This window comes from Pelecanus crispus, chromosome 1, assembly GCF_030463565.1.
Source record: "Pelecanus crispus isolate bPelCri1 chromosome 1, bPelCri1.pri, whole genome shotgun sequence".
NCBI classification, from domain to species: Eukaryota; Metazoa; Chordata; class Aves; order Pelecaniformes; family Pelecanidae; genus Pelecanus; species Pelecanus crispus.
Genome location: NC_134643.1, coordinates 137,018,626 through 137,030,790, shown reverse-complemented (window position 1 = coordinate 137,030,790; position 12,165 = coordinate 137,018,626).

Below are 12,165 nucleotides of genomic sequence, written 5' to 3'. Positions count from 1 at the left end.
GTTACTTGCTACTTCATGCTGTTGCTATTCTACCAGTTTGCATGTTCGTGCTGGGAATTTATTTTTGCAGTTAAAACTTCACATTTGTCCTCAAAAGAATTTTGAGCTTTATGGAAAGGTGTCTGTTTTGCCACGTAATGTCACAGAAGAGTGGACTCTTGGTACTCTTGGGTGGGAGTGTCGATCTGCTCGAGGGTAGGATGGCCCTGCAGAGGGACCTGGACAGACTGGATCGATGGGCCGTGGCCAACTGTATGAGGTTCAACAAGGCCAAGTGCCGGGTCCTGCACTTGGGTCACAACAACCCCATGCAACGCTACAGGCTTGGGGAGGAGTGGCTGGAAAGCTGCCTGGCCGAAAAGGACCTGGGGGTGTTAGTAGATAGCCGGCTGAACATGAGCCAGCAGTGTGCCCAGGTGGCCAAGAAGGCCAACAGCATCCTGGCTTGTATCAGGAATAGTGTGGCCAGCAGGAGCAGGGAGGTGATTGTCCCCCTGTACTCGGCGCTGGTGAGGCCGCACCTGGAATACTGTGTCCAGTTTTGGGCCCCTCACTACAAGAAAGACATTGAGGTGCTGGAGCGTGTTCAGAGGCGGGCAACGAAGCTGGTGAAGGGTCTGGAGAACAAGTCTTATGAGGAGCGGCTGAGGGAACTGGGGTTGTTTAGCCTGGAAAAGAGGAGGCTGAGGGGAGACCTTATCGCTCTCTACAACTACCTGAAAGGGGGGTGTACTGAGGTGGGTGTTGGTCTCTTCTCCCAAGTAGCTAGCGATAGGACAAGAGGAAATGGGCTTAAGCTGCGCCAGGGGAGGTTTAGACTGGAAATTACGAAAAATTTCTTTACGGAAAGGGTGGTCAGGCATTGGAACAGGCTGCCCAGAGAGGTGGTGGAGTCACCATCCCTGGAGGCGTTTAAAAAACGGGTAGATGTGGCACTTCGGGATATGGTTTAGTCTGGTCTACCCTTGATTAGTCTAGAGTGGGCTTGGTAGTGTGGGTTAATGGTTGGACTGGATGATCTTAAAGGTCTTTTCCAACCTAGATGATTCTATGATTCTATGATTCTACTCACCGGTGCAACCTGGCAGCTTAGGGACTGTTGAAAAGCTGCTGCATGTGTTAAGCAGATCGCAAACTCCTACCAGTTTAAATAGACCACAGACTCCATATCTCAGGTCAAGTGAGGACAGGGGCTTCTTCAGAGAACCCTTTACTTCTAGGAGTTTAGATTTAATTTGTACTTTGCTTCTTACTTTTGCTCCATTCTTAATCTGGGTCCTGTTGGTCCAACCCTCTTGGTTGGAGATTGGTCATATCTCTGCTGGAGGAACGCAGTTTTCAGTTTTACGTAGGATCTTTGACCTGAGGGTTTCAAAGTAGCCTTGTGGCTCACCCAGAGCACAGTTAATGTAGCTACAGAAGAGTTTTGCTGGAAAGAGAGCAAATAACACAGCTTTCAACCAACAAATACAACTCTAAAAATCAGTCTTTACTTGTCTTCACTGCTACTCTAGCAGCAAATTTTGGTCCTGTTAAAGTCACACTGAAAAGAGGGTTTGTCCCTCAATGTAATGGTTTGTTTTGTAATGCCCTGCTCTCTTGTTAAACTATTTATTAGAGAAACAGGGAGGGGCTGGCACAGTCCTATTTCAAAATACAGTGCTTATGTAGTCACTGAAGCAGATAGCCCTCGGGGCCATTTACAACTTTTTTAGCCAAGAAGAGAAAACAGAAATGCCTTTTAACTCTTTGAATCTTCTCTAGCCTTTCTTTTTCAAGATCTATCAGTTCTGACTTCCAGCAATGTATCGGGTTGAATATTTACTAGTCCTTTCACCTTTATTACATGTACTCACCAACAACTCTGGAGGTGATATCTTTGATTCATGGACAAATAAGGCAAATGAAATGTGAGCTTACAGAATTATAGGGTAAATCTTGGATTTTTTTATACCTTTCCCCCCTAAAATTATGACAGCTTAAACCAAGAGGATGTTATTTAAATTGTAGAATAAATAATTAACCTCCCTACCCAATTAAAAATTCCTTTAAGCTTGCGCAGCACTTAATAAGGAAGCACTAGAAATAAAATTGTCTGTGAAACCCTACCTTTAACAACTAAGTAATAAGAGGTCTACTGAATACTTGTAAACCAAGATATTTTAAAGATTTTAATGCAGCCAAATAACTTGTCAGCTCTCCAGAGGATGCCAGGGACCCCTACTCAACACAAGGACCACCCTGCTGTTTAAATGTAAGATTAAAAATATTTTTCTTTCTGTAACTTTTCAATTTTTTTTTTTTTTAACAATGTAAAAAAATCTGCATTTTGATCTCGGGCAGCTGAAAAAACTGTGTCTGGAATGTTCCCAAAAAACTCAGTTCAAGGCCAACACCCCTTACGGAAAATTTCAGACTTGTGAAAGCTGGCAAAGTTCTATGAGCAACTAAAAACTTGTAGAATACAGAATGTCAGGCAGCTTCAAAATAAGTGACACTATGCTGCACATTGCTAATATTTTTAAATAGAGAGGTTATCTGAGATAGATACACAACTGTAGAGGTTTCATATTGGCCTTATAACATTCTCAGCAATTCAAACCTATTAGGTCAGTTCAAACCTATTGCTGTGTATAACACCACCACAGGAAAACCTGTAAATATCCGGACCCTCTTCTGATCTTTCTCTACAACTATCCAAGTGCAAGGTCCTGCATCTGGGTCGGGGCAACCCCCAGTATCGGTACAGGTTGGGGGATGAAGAGATTGAGAGCAGCCCTGCGGAGAAGGACTTGGGGGTACTGGTGGATGAAAAGCTGGACATGAGCCGGCAATGTGCGCTTGCAGCCCAGAAAGCCAACCGTATCCTGGGCTGCATCAAAAGAAGCGTGGCCAGCAGGTCGAGGGAGGTGATTCTGCCCCTCTGCTCTGCTCTGGTGAGACCTCACCTGGAGTACTGCGTCCAGCTCTGGGGCCCTCAGCACAAGAAGGACATGGACCTGCTGGAGTGGGTCCAGAGGAGGGCCACAAAAATGATCCGAGGGCTGGAGCACCTCTCCTATGAGGCCAGGCTGAGAGAGTTGGGATTGTTCAGCCTGGAGAAGAGAAGGCTGCGAGGAGACTTTATTGTGGCCTTCCAGTACTTCAAGGGGGCCTATAGGAAGGATGGGGAGAATCTTTTTAGCAAGGCCTGTTGTGACAGGACAAGAAGTAATGGATTTAAACTAAAGGAGGGTAGATTTAGACTGGACATAAGGAAGAAATTTTTTACAATGAGGGTGGTGAAGCACTGGAACGGGTTGCCCAGAGAGGTGGTAGATGCCCCATCCCTGGAAGTGTTCAAGGTCAGGTTGGACGGGGCTCTGAGCACCTTGATCTAGTTGAAGATGTCCCTGCTCATTGCAGGGTGGGTGGACTATATGACCTTTAAAGGTCCCTTCCAACCCAAACCGTTCTATGATTCTTGTATAGCACAGTACAGGCAGACCAAACAGAATGCCTGTTGCATTCCTCTTCTGAGTCTAAACACAGCCAGTGCTTCCACCAGGATGTTCTTTTGGATACAGTTCTCTAAGATGCACAATAATATTTGAATAAAAACTGTCAGTTAGCAGCCTGGTAATTTTGAACACATTTTTAATTACTCTTCTTTGTAAGTATGAACCATTAGAAGCTCTGTCCAAATCTGAGTCCATTTTTCAGATTGCAAGCAACACTGACAAATAGGATATTCTCAGATCACATTTAATTGTTCAGCCTGTGTATTTCCCACTCCTTTGCTACTCAATATCCCAGCCTCATCATGATGAACTTCCTCCAAATGAACATGTTGCCATGCTTCTTTCATAGATTTTCCTCTGATACCTTATTTTTCAGCATTACACAGATCCCAGCAATGTCTACATTGGGACTTGGAAAAATTATGTTTTATAATGCCATGAAAACGTTCTTTGAAAGACTTTTGGTTTATTTGACAAGCATTTTTAATGGCAATTTCTTCAACAGAATTTTGTGTACTAATACACGATTGTTCGGGTCAATCTTTTTTTCATTACTTAACTCATTGCAACTAGTTTTCTTATCAAAAGAAAATATTTCTCTCTTACAGCTTCATTCATCTTCCTTTCCACTCAAGCCTTTGGCTCCCAAACATTTTGGCTGCCTGCACGCACGGGCAGTTCAGTGAGCATCACAACTTTGGTTGTCTGAATTTGTCCTAGAGACTGGTAGACATAGCCAAATTCAGCCGTGCTGCTGAATAAAACTGGAGCGTATTTCTGCCCTTGGAGGTGATTACCAAGCTGTACCACAGGATGGCTCAGTATCCCCGAGTGCCTTTGGCACTTTTGTCCCTAAGCTCCATGGGTTGAAGCGAGTCAGTGGCTTCGTGCTGCACGTGTTGGTATGGGCTGTAATGTGCCCATCGAGTGGTCCAGCCATTTGTTCTGATGAACATCAGGCCAGATGCTACCCGAAACCCAGGCGCTGTGACAGCCTGGGCACCTTTCCAGCCCAGGCTGTGCCTTCCAAGCCTTGTTTCCCAGAAGCTCTGTGAAGTTTCCCGCCAACACCAAGCCAGTTCTCTCTTCAGTTCTCTCCAGGGAGCACCCTGAAGACCAGAGGTGATTGCAAAAGTGTGGGCGGACGGGTCAAAGCCCTTTCACAGCCTCCCGGGGAGGGCGACGGGCAGCACGCCAAGCCGCAGCACTGAGCTTGTGTTCCAGCTCCGTGGTGAGGACGCTGCCCGGTGGAAGCAGGTCACGCAGCAAACCCAGGACTGCTAGTTGCTGAAGCTAGGGGATATGGCCATTGACTGCCCTGGAGTTCTGTGCTGATTTTATACTGGCTTTAATGAGGCAGGTAACTAACAGAGCCCCTGGAGAACAGGGAAGCCTCTACTTGCAAGCAGCCTGGGACTGATTTAGTGCCAAAGTCAAACTGTTTGAGCCATGCCTTAGGAGAGGAATGCAAGGTTATAAAGCACTTGTCCTTTGGCGCCTATGGATCACATACGCACGGCGAGATCTGGACAGTTTTATAGGCTTGTGATCCCCTACCCGCAAGAAAGATTAATCATATACACCTCCCTTTCCCGGGTCCAGCAGGAATGCCGAGCCCTGACTCCTCGTAACATCACTTCACACCTGAAGTATCTTGTGTCCTTTTTGTCTGACTGCATCTGTGCTATGCTGTGATTTCTCTGAATTTGATGATGTTGGGTCCTTGGCCATAATATGATTCAACACTTCATACCATAGATAAAACATCCTGTCAATTCCAGATGACTTGAGCTGTCTTCACTTTTCTGTAGACAGTTTCAATGGGACTTTGCTTCATCCACTGAGATTTTATGCATAGCCATATGCCTGTGTCACAGCAGCCAGCCACAACCAGTGCTGCTTTGGGAGGTTCCAGCAACTGTTTTCTTGCCAGGACTTTTGCCCCAAGTGAAAGGCGTTTAAGAACCTCCTTTTCAGACCCATTTTGGGCACAGTGGCTGGGAACAAACCATCTCTGACCCATTTCCTTCTGTGGGTCGCAGCCCATTCTTCACTGGATGTTTCCAAGTCCTGCATGGAAACTCTTGAGACCATCTAGCCCTGGACATTTTTGGCGAAGGGCCAAGTGATTGCCAGGAGATAATGAAGGACTGGTGACGGCAACCTGGTGGCAACGTTATCTTGTGGTGGCCACAGAAAGACCCTTTCCTAAAGCAATCAGTGAAGAAGCATAGGAATAGGGTCTCAGCCTGCCAGTAAAAGGTTTGGCGCTATTTAGAAATGTCGATGCTGTAATATCTGAGACTGGAGAGAGGTGAGAAACAGGCACTGCTGGCTGAGCGCAAGCACCAGAGCACGGACACTAGAGGACTCTACAGAATTAAGTGTCTCCACAGGTTTGTATTAGATAATTACGTTAGTGTAACTTACAAATACAAATTGATGTCTGGACAATTCTTTTGAAATTTTGAATAGCTCTATGGAGACTACAAAAAGGGACAAGAAGATTTTACTGTCTACTACAGAGCAAATAGACCTGGGCACGTCTTGACAGAGCAAAAGGAATGATTTGAAACTACTCTTAAATAGAAAACATCAGAATACTAAAAAACATTATCTCAAGAAATTATATTCTTCTAGATACCTGTACTTACTTCCACTGCCAAAAGGGCAGGGGAGAACTGTGACAGATGGCCCAATATGAATGTCTCTATGGTGTAAGCCATTAAATTTCACTCACTCCTTTGTGAATCAAAGGACATTGACTTGGGCAAAAATGCCAGAAAGCCATCCAATCTCGAGCTGAAGGCATCAAGGGGAGGAGAACCCATCCTGTCTCTTGTGTTTTGCTCATGGTTGATCACCTTTTACCATTTAGAAAGTCAAGGCTAAGTTTTTAAATTGAATCCTTCTTGTTTAAACTTCAGCTATCAATTTCAGTTACACTTTTCTCTAGACTAAAGTGACTTCCCATTACCAGCAAAGCACTATGAAATTCATGTATCTTTTTTTTGTTGTTGTTCCTACTGTTATTAAACAGCTAGAGACTTTCTAAGCCTCCAAATTCTTCTATGATTCTTTGTGGCCTCTCCAGTTTTCAGTCTATTTAAAAAGGGGATGCAGCAGATATTAAACTAACTTTATATCTACCACCTATTTCACTGTTATCATCCCAGAACAGCACTAGCCCTTTTTGTCCCACATGTATACCAGAATCTTTTCGAGGTGTCTTGTGACGGCATCCCTTTATTTTTTTCTGAAGTCTATGCTTTCCAGGATACAGTAATATTTTCTAGGTATTCTACACGATTTGCATTCATTAATCGTAGATATGCAATTTTGCATTTGGACACATTAAGACATAACTTATTTAAGCGGTTCCATTTACAAAGTAATCCAGTCTGTGTGATTGTTCTGTGCTGCTGTCTTTTCCTCATCATCTGTACTTACCCACTCCAGTGCCATTGTCACAGCCACAAATAAAATCAGAGGCAATACCTTGATGACTTCTACACCACGGACGGAAGCGTTGGGACATAACTAAGGCTCCACTTCATGAACAATCCAGCTGTTTGGTTATTGTTGTAATGTTACTTATTTCTTCAGATCTGCCAGTCCAGCAGCTTTTAAACCATTTCACATATTCTACTGAAACTAAGCGAGACTCACTGGTGTGTAGTACGAAGCATATTACCAAAGTCTACTGCATCTACACAACTACTTTTGTGCTGAGGCTTCTCACCTACTCAAGTACTATGAAGCTCAGTGTGTTTGCCAAGACCTTTTTTCCTTAAGCCACACTTACTGGTATTAGTTAAATCCCTGCCCTTTAACTCTTTATCAAAGAAATCCCATGTTTTCTGTTATTTTGCTGAGAACTGACTTTAACATGATGGTCTGGCTTATTAGTACCTGACTCATCCTGCTCAGACAAATGGGAACTGGCCCTGATATCACCCCTCCTGAAACGGCTCAAGCCTTTTGATATGCACATTTATTATTGTAAATGGACCAGCCACCTCCTCTGCTGACAAAGGCAAAAAGGAGTGTATTTTGAGGCACATTTTGCATGTACCACTCTACATTATCCCTATACTTGTACTTCTCACTAGGCATTTTCTACTGATTACTGTCCAGAAACAGCTTATGAGGTCTAAGAGACTTTCGGTCTGACAGACTTTCCTTTGTTATGTTCACTTTCAAGACTCCAGGGTTATCTGGACCTGCAGATTAAATAGTATCAATAGAATGAATTCTTATCGCTCATACTTCCTTCACTTTGGGACATATTTTTACAAGGACTCCTTTTCAGTGTAACTGTCCCAAAGACTACACATGACAAATGCTCCTAGTATGGCTGTAGCTTATACCACAAAACACCACTTTGTTTTGGCATGCTTTATGCCACACTCCTTTCTTCCTGAGTAAATTAATTCTAATAAAGGAACTGACCTTGCTGGCAAACCTATCCCAGCAAAAGTTCACAATTTAAATCTCACAGAGTTGCTTGTAGTCTGAAAACTGCTTTATTTAATCTTAATGAACTACAAACATATTTTGCTGGTTTTGTCACATGGAAAACAGAAACACTTATTCCACCACCCCTTTTTCATCTACCGATGGAAATATACATTTGCTAAAACCTGTTATTGCTAACATACTACAAAGCTCTTTGTCCTCTACTGTCCTTGTCAGGGGCAGTTTTAGTGGTGATACAAGCAGTATGAAAACAAGAATACTAACTACTTGGGTGTTTGGGTTCTTCTGAAATTTGTATTTTTTTTAAACACATGTAGTTTTTGATACGTATCATGGGTTGCTTGGATGAATAGCTGAGATGTTACTAATAAAGGTAATTCATTTTTCCTGGATATCTCAAACGGTTTAGCGAATAGCAGTATTACAAGCACTACCTCAGAATTACATGTGCAAGGTTTTGTATTTAACTACACCAAACTCCTGTTTCTTGTGTGGCTAGTTGCAAAGGTGGACCACAGCCAGCTAAAACGAAAAGAAGTTTCTTCCAACTCTTCCTTACAGTAAATCAGCAGCTACTACAGTTATGAAGTAAACCTTTTTACCACTGTTATGAGCAACCTTGTTAATCCTCCTTAGTCATTCCTTTTTAATCAAATGATTGCAGGTAAATATTGGTGCATGCACAGCATTACTAACAACTAAAATAGAAGATGTTATGGAAGACTTTAAATCCTTGGATAAGGGAACAGTATTTCCTTTTTATAGACAAGTTTCAAAGAGAAGCTGAAGATAGAAAAATTATTTGTAGAATTTCCATGAAATTATATTAACAGAAGACTATTCTGGGAGAAATTAGAACACCCCACACACACTTTCTTGCCTACCCAGCCTATAATTTCCCTCCATCACTGTGGCTGCATAGGAAAAACACAAATAGAACACTTCAGTAGGCTCAGTATGTTTACTGTACAGTGAAGTAACCTTGATTCAACTCAAAATGACCACTCATCACCAGCTGATGGGTTCATCAAGGTTGAAAAATTGCTACTGGTAAAGGAAACATGATAATGTTACTGGATGATAAAATAACTCAGTTTCATTGTAGATGAAGAAGCAAACACATCTTTACCTAAAGGCCTTCAAACCAGTCAACACAAAGCTGATGACCCTCAACTTAGCATCTTAAAACCTAGAGCTGTTAGCAATAAAGGAGCTAGAGCTGGAGAAATCTGGCAGTGTTACTCGGCACATTGCAGTTTGCTAAGCACGTTGCCAATACCTGGAAAGAGATCTAAATAAGGCACAAGATAAATCACAAGGAACTGTGACTGAAAATGGGTCTTTACTAATTTTTATGATTTATTCACATGTAAATTATCAGTGAGATGGATGCAAACATTATCAGCCATACTGACTTACAGCTGTACCAATTTTTCAGGACTTGAAGGACACACCAACTCTTTTTAAGATTACCTAGATGGAACCTTATTGTAACATTGTAATAGCCAATGTGATAATTAAGTGTTCAAGGTAAGAAATTACCAGCAAGTATGTTTAGAACTAACTCTGTGACTGCTAAGTACAAGTATAATTTTAAGAGGACATACAGCAAAAGCCACCAGCTTAATTTGCTTTTGTGAGGGTGAAGTCAGATACAGCATGGTACCTACTGCTGAGTGACACTAAAACAACCTATAGGGAAAAATATAAAGAAACACCGGCTCACAGGTAAAACCAGAGTCAGAAGATAAGGGCTCTGTTCACAAGATGGTGAACAATTGAGCTACAAACTTTTATATACCAGCTATATTGTGTCTCTGGTGTATCAAATCTGACCCAACCTAACCACTAATTAAGGTCAGAAATCCTATTGCTTACAATGTATTTTTACCATCTGCCTATTCCACTCCAGAAAGTGCAAGTTACAAAAACATTTTTGCAAATAAGTTAACTTATGTTGTTACAAAGTGATGGAAGCATACCTATTGTACCTGCAGTTTTCAAGTGCATTCTGCCCTTGGATGACTCTCTTATCTCTGAGAGCAGAAAGGGCTGTGAATATCAGTTGTAAACATGGCTTCCTCTCTGGCAGCTCCACGGATGGGAGTTACCCTGTTCCTGATCATACCAGGGTGTTTGTGGCCTACTAGAAACCACAGTGGCTGGGGACAACATTTAGGTGATGGCTGCATCAGGACAAAATGTCTCTAATGACTCAAAAGCTGCTGGTATCTGGCTCCCAAGTAGTATATATGCAGACAGGGTGAACAGCCAACCAGACAAGAAGTTAAGGTTCAGGTCTTCGCAAAACATCTAGCATCACAATGGCATCACAGTTTTTCTGAGGTCTTCCCCTGCAATGACTTAACATTTGGATACGCTGAATCTTTGAGGGTAATGCGCCCTGTATTCCGGACTTCCATTCCCTATGTGAATGACAGGTTGATTAAAATGTCCTTGCAGCCAAAGACCTTCTAGGATATCCTGCTATTCATTATAGTTTTTCTATGCACTTTATGTTTGTTGGAAAAACTGTCTTAAAAATCATAGAATCATTCAAGCTGGAAGGCACCTCTGCAGATCGTGTAGTCCAACTCTCCTGTTCAGAGCAGGGTCAGCTACAGCAGGTTGCTCAAGGCTGCGTCCAGTTGGGTTTTGAGTATTTCCAAAGATGGAGACTTCACAATCTCTCCGGGAAACCTGTTCCACTGTTTGAACAAATTCACAGTAATTTATTTCTCTTACGTTTAAACTGAATTGTCCATGTTTGTGCCATCACCTCTTCACTCAACACCACTGAGAAGAATCTGGCTCTGCCATCTTTACTTCCCCCATCAGGTATTTATACGCATGGATAACATCTCCCCTGAGCTGTCTTGTCTCCAGGCTGAGCAGTCCCAGGTCCCAGCCTCTCCTTTGTATGCCAGATGCTCCAGTCCCTTAACCATTCTAATGGCCTAGCTCCTACGACAGCATCGTATAATACAAGCTATTAGAGGTATGTTCCAACCAAGGATCTTGTCAATGCATAAATAAAACCAACAAATAGTTTGACCCTTTTTTTACTTTTCTATATTAGATCTACCTTGCCGCTGTGTGCAGGGCATGTGTTTATATCATACTGAAATAAACCACAAGCATTGCCCAAATTACTTTTTAAGCCTGTGCATTAAGATAGAAAAGACCAGTGCATAAAATTAAAGCTGAGTCAAGGCTGAACCCAAAGGCTCATTCACAACATAAACAGTGCACGTATGCTGTTCATGGTCAGATAAGTCACTTTTGCGTCATTTGATAAGTGCAACAGCCAGTTTCCTTCCAGTTTTCTTAAGCGTTAAGAACAGCATACAAAGTAGCCTCCTCAAGCCCTGACCCTGCAAGAACTCTGACCAGATTGAATGTACCACCTCGTCTCCATGAGGTTACTCATGGCATGTAATTTCTGATGCCTCAGAAACTTTGGGGTGCGTCTTTCACGGAGCAACAGCAATTCTTTCCTTAAAAAAAAAAAAATAAAATATTAAATTCTTATTAACTTTCATGACGAGGATGAGAAAACACTGCTAGCCAAGAGTTTGGTTTCGACGGCGCGCAACTTCAAATTTTCCACCGCCCACAAAGGCGATTCCCCCCCGGCCAGTACCGCCGTTCCCGGGGGGAGCACGGCGGGCAGCGCCGTCCCGTCACGCGTGGAGGGGCCGCCGAACGCGTGGAAACCCAGGGCTCCGGCCGCGCCCGCCGCCGCCCCTCGACCCCGGGCCCGGGCCCGGCCGCCGCCGCGCCGTCGGTGCTTGCCGCTGCTGCTGTTGTTCGCAGCAATTCCCACCGGTAGCCGCGCCCCACGCCGGGGTGACTCGAGGCCACGCAAGCCCCGGCCCAAGGCCCGCGTCCGCCCCAGCGCGGGGCTTCCGCGCCCCAAAAATCCCCCCCTTCCCGTGCCCGTGCCCCTGTCCCCGTCCCCCGGCGCGCAGACGCGGGTTAAACACGCCGGCGGGAGCGCGGAGCCCGCCGGCCCGCACCCCCGCAGCGTGGCCGGGCCGGGCCGCAGGCCTGGCGGCCGGCGCCGCGGGATGGCGGCCGCGGGAGGCGGAGGGCGGGGGAGGCTCGCCCGGGCGGCGCCAGCATGGAGGGGCCGGGAGGGGAGGGGGGTCCCCGGGGCAGCCGCTCCGCTTCGGGGGCGCACGCC